General features: G+C 37.9%; 1 protein-coding gene and 1 non-coding gene across 4 annotated transcripts in view; one reads left to right on the forward strand and one right to left on the reverse strand.

Annotated features, from left to right (window-relative positions):
* LOC105561028 (mucin-16) overlaps window positions 1-8709 on the forward strand; it is a 75611-nt gene that overhangs the window by 35788 nt on the left and 31114 nt on the right. The gene's annotated exons all lie outside the window — the stretch shown is intronic.
* On the reverse strand, window positions 7341-7414 carry Trnav-cac. The gene is given in 2 exon segments: window positions 7341-7374; window positions 7380-7414. It is a non-coding gene; the product is annotated as a tRNA-Val (tRNA).

Below are 8709 nucleotides of genomic sequence, written 5' to 3' on the forward strand. Positions count from 1 at the left end.
AGGTCACATCTCATAAAATTCTTTGAAATGCCACAATGTTACGATGACATGATTTTTAGGGCACTTATACTTACAGCGTAATTATACTTATTATTAGTACAATACATTTTTCTAGTAAAATGGTAAAATTTCAAAAAGCTCTCATAAAATCCTCCAAAGTGCCACGTTGTCCCAGGATTACATGATTTTCGGGATAAATTTTAGGAAAAATTTTTCTCCGTGTGGACTGAGATGTCTTATCATTTTTCATACTCACCAGACCTTCGGATTACAACCTGTCTCGTTCCTTTCAAAATTCCTTAAACGGAATGTGCTTTGATTTCGAGAACAAAACGGCCAATACATTGTTGAGTAAAGTTGTTGTCTTCTATAAAAGAATCGTCGTCCGCTTACGCGTAAAAAAACCATGCGAAATTATTGGCCAGCCCAATATATAATATTTACGAATGTTACTAAATTATATGTACAAGTTATGAATTTTATACGTTTAATATATATATTTTTTTTATTCGATTTCTTTATGCTATTTGTGCATATAAATTTACATGCATCATGAGCTTAATGGATATAACGTGCATTGTAATTTTAATGGACTTTATGCGGAAACAATAAATTGCGCTTGCAGCTCCACGGTAGACGTTAATTAATCAACGAGACAAAAATTAGTATTGTGACGAGTACGTAATATTCGCAGGCTATTAATAAAGCTTTGCTGAAACTATCCACGTACAGATTTTTATTGCGCTGTAGCCACTGTGTGTTGCGATTAATTCAACTTTCACTACTTCGTAAAAACGAAACTCCGTTTCCGCACAGACATTGCGTGCTCGTCGACTATGCCACACTTTCCTTTGTGTCACTAACGTAGCACAACCGACAAAAAATTGTTTATGTCTTTAACACCACTTTACATAAAGAACAAACTTAAAATTGATTAAAGAGGAACTACGTCTGCGATTCTCGTGTAGAATATAGTTGCAAAATATTTTCAAAAATTGTGCTAAACAGGCAAAATAAGTCGTTCTTTATATTAATATCAGTCCCAATAAACGGCGTTTAATTATCAATCTCGCACTGTTACGAAATCATTTAATTAATATAGATTATCAATTACTATCTATCAATTAACATATACAAATTAATCTGTTTGTTTTATTTATTTTTAAACGTAGCGTCCAACCTTCCATCAAGCACATACTTAAATATTTCCTCTGAAAATAGACTTTATCATGATTTACGGCGCTGACTTTAACAATCTTGTTCAACAATTTATAATTGCCAATTGCCCTTTATGTACCCAGCGGGCAGAGGTCGCCGATGAGGCAATAAACACGAATGTCAGGCATTATCAAACAAAGGGTACCTAGTGACAATGACGAGACACGTCGCGATTAATCACCCGATTCATGCCTGCGGAAACATCCTGGGAACATTTTCCACGGAGAAACGTCGTTATGTCGGCCTCGCGCGAACAATGCCCTTCTCGTGACGGTAATTCGCGGTCCCCATCGCTATTTTGCAATTTGCTTTCGCGCGAGGCGAGTGACGTTACTCGCCTGTGACACAATGAACATACCGGCCTTATGGGAGATCGTATTACGCCGTAGCACTTCTAATTAGCAGTGGCACGAAAGAGAAGCGAAAGAGACGGTGGCGGAGAAAGAGATGCACGAGTGCGTCCAGTGCTAATAGATCGGCGAAACTAAAATCTTTTATATTTAAGGGTTGGGAATAATATACAGGAGCGAATTTTATATATATATCATACATTTTTTTCAATGCTTCTTATGTCTAATATCTTTTTATGCTATCAATAACAAATATCAGATAATAAAGATGCCATTTACGTTCCGCGAAAAATATAACGAAAGCATAAAAATGGTCTTTATATATTTCTTATATAATTCAATATTTATCTAATTTGTGCGAATACCTCTTCGTGGAGCATTGACCCCGGTAATCATAGAAATAATAAAAAAATAAAAATTGAAGAAATTTAAACAACAAAAGTACCCCAGAAACGACTCTCTGCGGACCCATATTTAGGTATTAACACTTTCCTGTTTTTGAGCATACTAAATCTCCGTAAAATATTTGCTTTTAACACACTCTGTATTTGAAAGTTCATCTCTCAGACTTTTATTTTTTTAACGTTTGGATTCATAAAGCTATATAATATGAACACGCATGTGCGAGATATGTAAGTTTCCTTTTTATTGATTCGTCCTCAGATGATGTACCAACGTCATGACAGGAATAAAATTGAAATAATGTTACAGGTCATGTTATAAGAAAATACAACTACAGTATATTTCTATTATTATATAAATGCATTGATTCAATGTGCGTACAGAATCGAAAGTTTTATATTTAAACTGTCCACATTAGTTTCAATTGCTGTCTCACAATCAGAGACGAACGAGCAGACTAATATGAAACTGAGATACATTCTGCACATCTCTCTCTCTCTCTCTCTCTCTCTCTCTCTCTCTCTCTCTCTCTCTCTCTCTCTCTCTCTCTCTGTGTGCGATTTGCATAAAAGATTTGATGTATTTCCCAAGTGTGTCCGAAGCAAACATTCTCGCGCAACAGTACCCAACCGACAGCAAACAAACTAAGAGAGCATAATGGGACGTCATTGTTCGGCAACGCAAGACAAGGCCGTGATTCGTTATTGGATAATTGGGCACTCGTATTCGCACTGTTACTCATACTCGTATCTACGCACGATGCTACCGTTGAAGCAAGGCTCGTCGTGGCGTGATGGGTCTACGAAATGATTCAATCCGCTTAGAGCCCTCGGCAACAAAAGCACCGGACAAACAGGACGATGTTTAAAAAAAAAACTAGAACAACCAAGACATATTCGGGAGAAATCAGGCCACGTGCGCAGTACGTTCCCGCGATATCAGTAATTATCTGATAACGCGATAGCATCCGTCGCGACCATGAATGTATCTTTAATCGTAATTCAGCAATGAATATTTCGCATGGATGTTTAAGACCGCAATTCAAACAGTCATTTGCGATTGGCTGCATGCAGCGAAACTATTATTCCACAGAACTATAAAGGATTAATTAGCTTTCAGCACCAAATCCAATTATCCCGATAACATTTCGCTTAAATAGATTCGTGGAAATTGCGATTCCGCTTTTTACTTTTTCACACTTGATGCGCACATACACGGAATAGAATGGTTGGAACAACTTCAGTATTAATGAAAAACGTGAGATAGTTGTCTTAATAATTTAGATATTTAGTTCAATGCTTAAAATTAAACAAGAATAAAGACTTCTTGTCGTCAGTAAATAATTAACCAACGTAGGAAATTAATAATCGACACAACTGGCAAATTCTAATTAAAGAAATTTATTGCGACAAGATGTTACCTCAGCCAGGGTTTGAACCTGGACCTCCCTACACTGTAGGCGGGCATCTCACCAATTCGACCACTGAGGCACGTGGTAATGTATGTCGCAGTAAACAGTCTAATGCTGATATTTTCGCGTCAATTTTTCGACTTTAAACTGCGCGTCGAGTTGTCGGCAGTGCACAGAACTATCGATACGCTTAAAATTAAAATCCATAGCAAATATTGATTTATGTTTGTGGCAGCTCGTGACATCAATGTTTAATTCAAACAACGTTGTTTCATTCTAATTCAACAACATGTTTTTCCGTGTAAAATATTGCACAATATTAGGCTGTACCTCGATTCACGCATTTTGACTGGTCAGAAATATTTATTCATCAAAGTTATTAATATTTTGTATCGCAATCTCATTATTCGAAGTCAGCCAAGTTCGATACATTGATGAAGCGAGTTTTAAAAATTACGGACCTTTCGATAGAAACGCGAAGCGTTTCTTGAACTACGTACAAGTGCTGTTGTTCGATGAAAAGAGACGGGGCATCGCGATCGACTTTCATAAGCTTAGGACACCTGTTCAAACGTGGTATACAATCGGAAACTTTTGGAGCAGTTAACCGGCCACTCGTACTCGCGATCGAGCGTTGCCGCTCGGCTAACTTTAACGTGGATTTAGCAGCTGGAACGGGAACAGTGCGCCGCGGCAGTCGAGAACAAACACGAAGGCGGTGGGCGCGCTTCTTCGACGTTTCAGCCAATAAAGGGGATAATCATTACAACGTTTTAGAGAGTGACGTAATGTGTTTCCCTGGCGTGGCGTTACCAAACGAACCGGAAAATAGCGAACGATTGCCGTTTCCTCGCCTGAAGTACGGTCGATATAGGAGCATTCGGCTTCTGCTCCCAATCGGAGGAAAGTTCTTTTGGCGTTTAATGAAAAAGTTCCCCAAACTTGATTGATCTAAGGACGGAAACTCAAGAAAAAAACGTCGGAAATTACAACAAACTTTACAAATAAAACAAGTCTCATTATTATTATCCGCTTTGAAAAATATAAAATTTTTTCTTGAATTAAACAAGAAAGGTAATTGGGAAAAAGTGCGATAAACATGTCGGAATTTTTTTCACAGGAAGATATTGATTATTTTTTTATCGCTGATCAAGTGTACTATTGAATTAAATATTTATTGCTAATTAAAAATTATTTAACATTCATTAATATTGCTCGATCTGTCGGGTAGCTAATACACATCGAAATTACTTTGCAAGGATAATTAACATTCTATAAATACGACACCGAGCTTCTCTTATCCTTGACACATTAATCATTTACATTGTTATAAGGAAATCGACTGAGTGGTATCTGCGTTCAATTTTTTTCAGCTCGCGTAACACTTACAATTTCGACGCGCGTCTGCGGATGAATCGATCAAACGTTTCCGCATAACCATATTCATAAAATGCAGTGCACGCATAATCGCTCATTAATGCAAATTCGTCGCGACTGGCAGCACAAATGCCGGGGCCGCGCACGGCGAAACAATGGAGGCCGACCGTGAAGCGAGCGAATCGATATCCGAGTGTCATTCCGTCATCGGTTGACATTCACGTTGCATCACGTTGAATTCGATTGACAACACTAGCCGGCCACTCCCGCCGCGTGCTTCTGGTTCACCGGTGCATCGCGTAGCGCATCGTTACAGCCCTAATCAAAATGGTCCTGCGTCGACTCCAACTGCGACTGAACGCTCGCGGTGACGTATTAATCGATAAAATTCATAAGGCTCTGACGTGAAATCACATCTCGAAGAAATAAAGAATATAAGAGCCAAGGCAGGATGCTAAGCACACTATTTGTCCTACTGGATTGCTTACGAGAATCAATAAGGACGCAGAGTTTAGATCAAGTAACTTCCCAGATAGCACAAGACACTCCTATGAACATTTTAAGAATATTTTTCAAGAATATTAGGAATATTCCATAGGCCATTCTTATATGTATATTTATCTTATGTTCGTAGAACATTCGACTGGCACTACTATTATATAAATCTTTTTTAAATGTGGATAGAATAATCTATCGAATATAGCGTGACGGTTATATATGGTATGATCACAGGTTTCACTGCCTTTTGCGTAAGATAAGTGTATTACACAATAGACAATGTGCAATACATAAACTCGATGAATGTTAAAAAATTATTCTGCACGAATATTCCAAAGACACCCCCGACGAATATTCTAGAAACGTTCTTCTTTGTTACGAATATACGATTTCTAATTGTAATAATCTATATATATTTATAGAATATTCGATTGGAATATTTTGAAATTAAGAATACTTGCACTCCAGAAGAATATTCATAGAACTATATGTGCTATCTGGGTTAAAGCTAAATCCTGATTGGTTCTCGTAAGCGATCCAGTAGGAAAAGTAGTGTCGTACGCCGTTGGCTTTAGTGTTAAAATGAATTTCATTTTTTATATTTATTGCGAAAAATTTAACTTAGCCAGGGTTTGAACCTGGACCTCCCTCTCACTAGGCGGGCGTCTCACCAATTCGACCACCGAGGCAATGTGGTAATATTTATCGCAATAAACAGTCTAACGGTATTTCACGAATGTCACATATCGTGACTGAAATCGAAATAGAACTGCGCGCCGACTAATTTGTATCAATCGATATACGATGTACATTGTTTATGCAATAAGGGAATAATATATTCGATGGATTTATTAATGCATGCTAATTAGCAAGCCGTGCATTTTTCTGTCTCGTGTTGCTCATAATTGTTTTTTTTTTGTAAATGGGGATTGTAAAAAAATATTTTATTCCGAGATTTCCTGTAATTGGATTATGCGATGTGAAATTAACAACTGCACGGTTTACTCGCGCGTTTATTTCACGTTTTTCGGTTTGTACACGCAATTTTATAACCGAGATAAATATATTTGTTTCACAATTTTTTTATGGGATTAAAATGACTATCAACTTTTTCCGTCTTATACGCAGGAAATTGTTCCAGGAAATTGTTCCAGGAAATAGCTCTATTAAAATTCTGTAGAACAATTCAAGTCTCGAAAACGAAGATGCGTGCACACTTCCTTCAACATTTCTTAATTAACTTGAATTATTTATATTTAAGCGAAATCCAAAGGAAGATCGAGTGAAATTATAATTTTCACTACAATTTGCTTACCTAACAGTTTTCTTTCTCTCTAGTATGATAGCATATTCAATCTTTCGTATTCTATGATACAGGATGGTATTAAAATCGCACGGAAATATAACCGAAAGTGATTAAGTAGATAATACGTGCTGGTATACAAATATCTTGGTAGCTGATTGGATATAGAATGTATTAAATTTTTATATAGGTTACACTCTGCTTTAACGCGGATCGCGTTTGCAATCGAACGCTGCGGAGCGTGTAATTTTATACGACATTAAACACGCGCCTGCTTTGTCTGCTTTTCCCCATCAAAAGTTTCTCGCGATGTGCCAATCGCGAAGCAAGGTTTCAGGAAAACTCAGTTTCAGTAACTTGCGAATATAATATCTTTTAGAACATATTTCTTCTTTTTAATTAGAAATTATAACGGTCATAATTAAAAAGTGAACGTGAAGGTATACCATTTCCAAGTCACAATTATCAAAAAATAATATAATTTATTCAAACCCTGGCCGGGATAAATTTTTCGCAATAAATTTACAAATTAAAATCACTTAGACACTAGCATCCTGTCTTGGCTCGTATATCCTTTATTCCTTTGAATTGTGATTTCACGTCAGAGCCTTATGATTCATAAGGCTCTGAGAATCGCTATTTTGCACAAGTGAAATAAATAATAAAATAATTTATTTAAATATGACTTATGTGTAATATTTAAAATAAGTCACTTATTTGTCAACAGCAATGATTTTTATTGACCGTATCTGGAAATTAAAATTCTTATTGCGAAAAATATTACCCCAACCAGGATTCGAACCTGGGACCTCCCTCAATCTGTGACGGGCGTCTTACCAGCTCGACCACTGGGGCTGTATTCCCCCCAGCACACAGCCCCAGTGGTCGAGCTGGTAAGACGGATTGAGGGAGGTCCCACACGGAAAAAACAATGTAGCTGCTGTAGCTAAAACTTAGCAAAATAGGGACAGCTAATATTTTAGTTGTGATAGCTCAATATTTTGCTACTGTGCCTATTGTATTAGGTGCGACAGCAAACGGTTTGCTGTCCCTATTTTGCTAAGTTTTAGCTACAGCAGCTACATTGTTCTTTCCGTGCAGGTTCGAATCCTGGTTGGGGTAATATTTTTCGCAATAAGAATTTTAATTGCCAGATACGGTCAATAAAAATCATTGATGTTGTTAATTACTGCTGGCGACTTTTAAGAGTATTCCTAATAGTCACTTATTTGTGTTTGATATTTTGCGTACACAAAATTTAATTAATTAGATGTCGACACCGATCTGTTACCAATCGCTTAGCCGCAAACAAGAATTTTCCGATGAGAGCGAATCTATCGTACCTAGCATTAAGTGCACATTCAGTGAGTCTAACGATCAAAATGCTGCACACTTAATTACAGTTAATTGATTAACAAGTAAGTTTGAGAGTCGTGTCTCTCGTTAAGTAAGTTTTATTGCTCACAGCACTTAGTATTACGTTATTTATTGCTTGCGGCAAAACATCTTCCGCAACTTTGTTTTATAGCCGAGTTTAAATTATCGTACATTTAATGGAACAGCTAGAATTAATGCCAGGAAGCCGGGCACTCGTGCAGTTCTCGCGATATCCGAGGGGTCTTTATCTTACAAATATTAGTTGCAAAAAATCCCCGTTAGCACCGTTGGCCCGAACTGGTTTTCCTTTGCCCTAGCGCCCACTCTGCGGTCACGAAGCGCAAAGACATCGCGACGGACGTCGCAGTTAGTGGAGCGTACAGCCGTGTGCACGGTATCCGGCGAAACATCGTGAAACACGAAGAGCCGCGGCCAGCTACGGGCAACAATGAAACACCAAGGGGGAACAGGTGGTCACGCTCCGCCGATCCGCCATCCATACTTGAGACCGATTTTTATTTTCCCCAAGAAACGCCCGGTCAAGCACCCCCCAGCGCGGGAATGTAAATTTACCCGGGAGACAGCGCGCACGAACATCCAGTACGGTTTCTCCACCGCGAGGAGGGCCAGAGTAGATGGAGGACAAATCGAGCTTGCATTAATTTAAAGAGAAGGCAAAAAGGGGAGGATTACTGCGAGCATAATTACGCACCTGATCGTAGTTAATTCATAAATCATAAAATTAAATGTGAAAAATCTGTTTTTCGTAAATT

Source organism: Vollenhovia emeryi, unplaced genomic scaffold, assembly GCF_000949405.1.
Source record: "Vollenhovia emeryi isolate VEMERY1.0 unplaced genomic scaffold, V.emery_V1.0 DF939214.1, whole genome shotgun sequence".
Classification (NCBI taxonomy): domain Eukaryota; kingdom Metazoa; phylum Arthropoda; class Insecta; order Hymenoptera; family Formicidae; genus Vollenhovia; species Vollenhovia emeryi.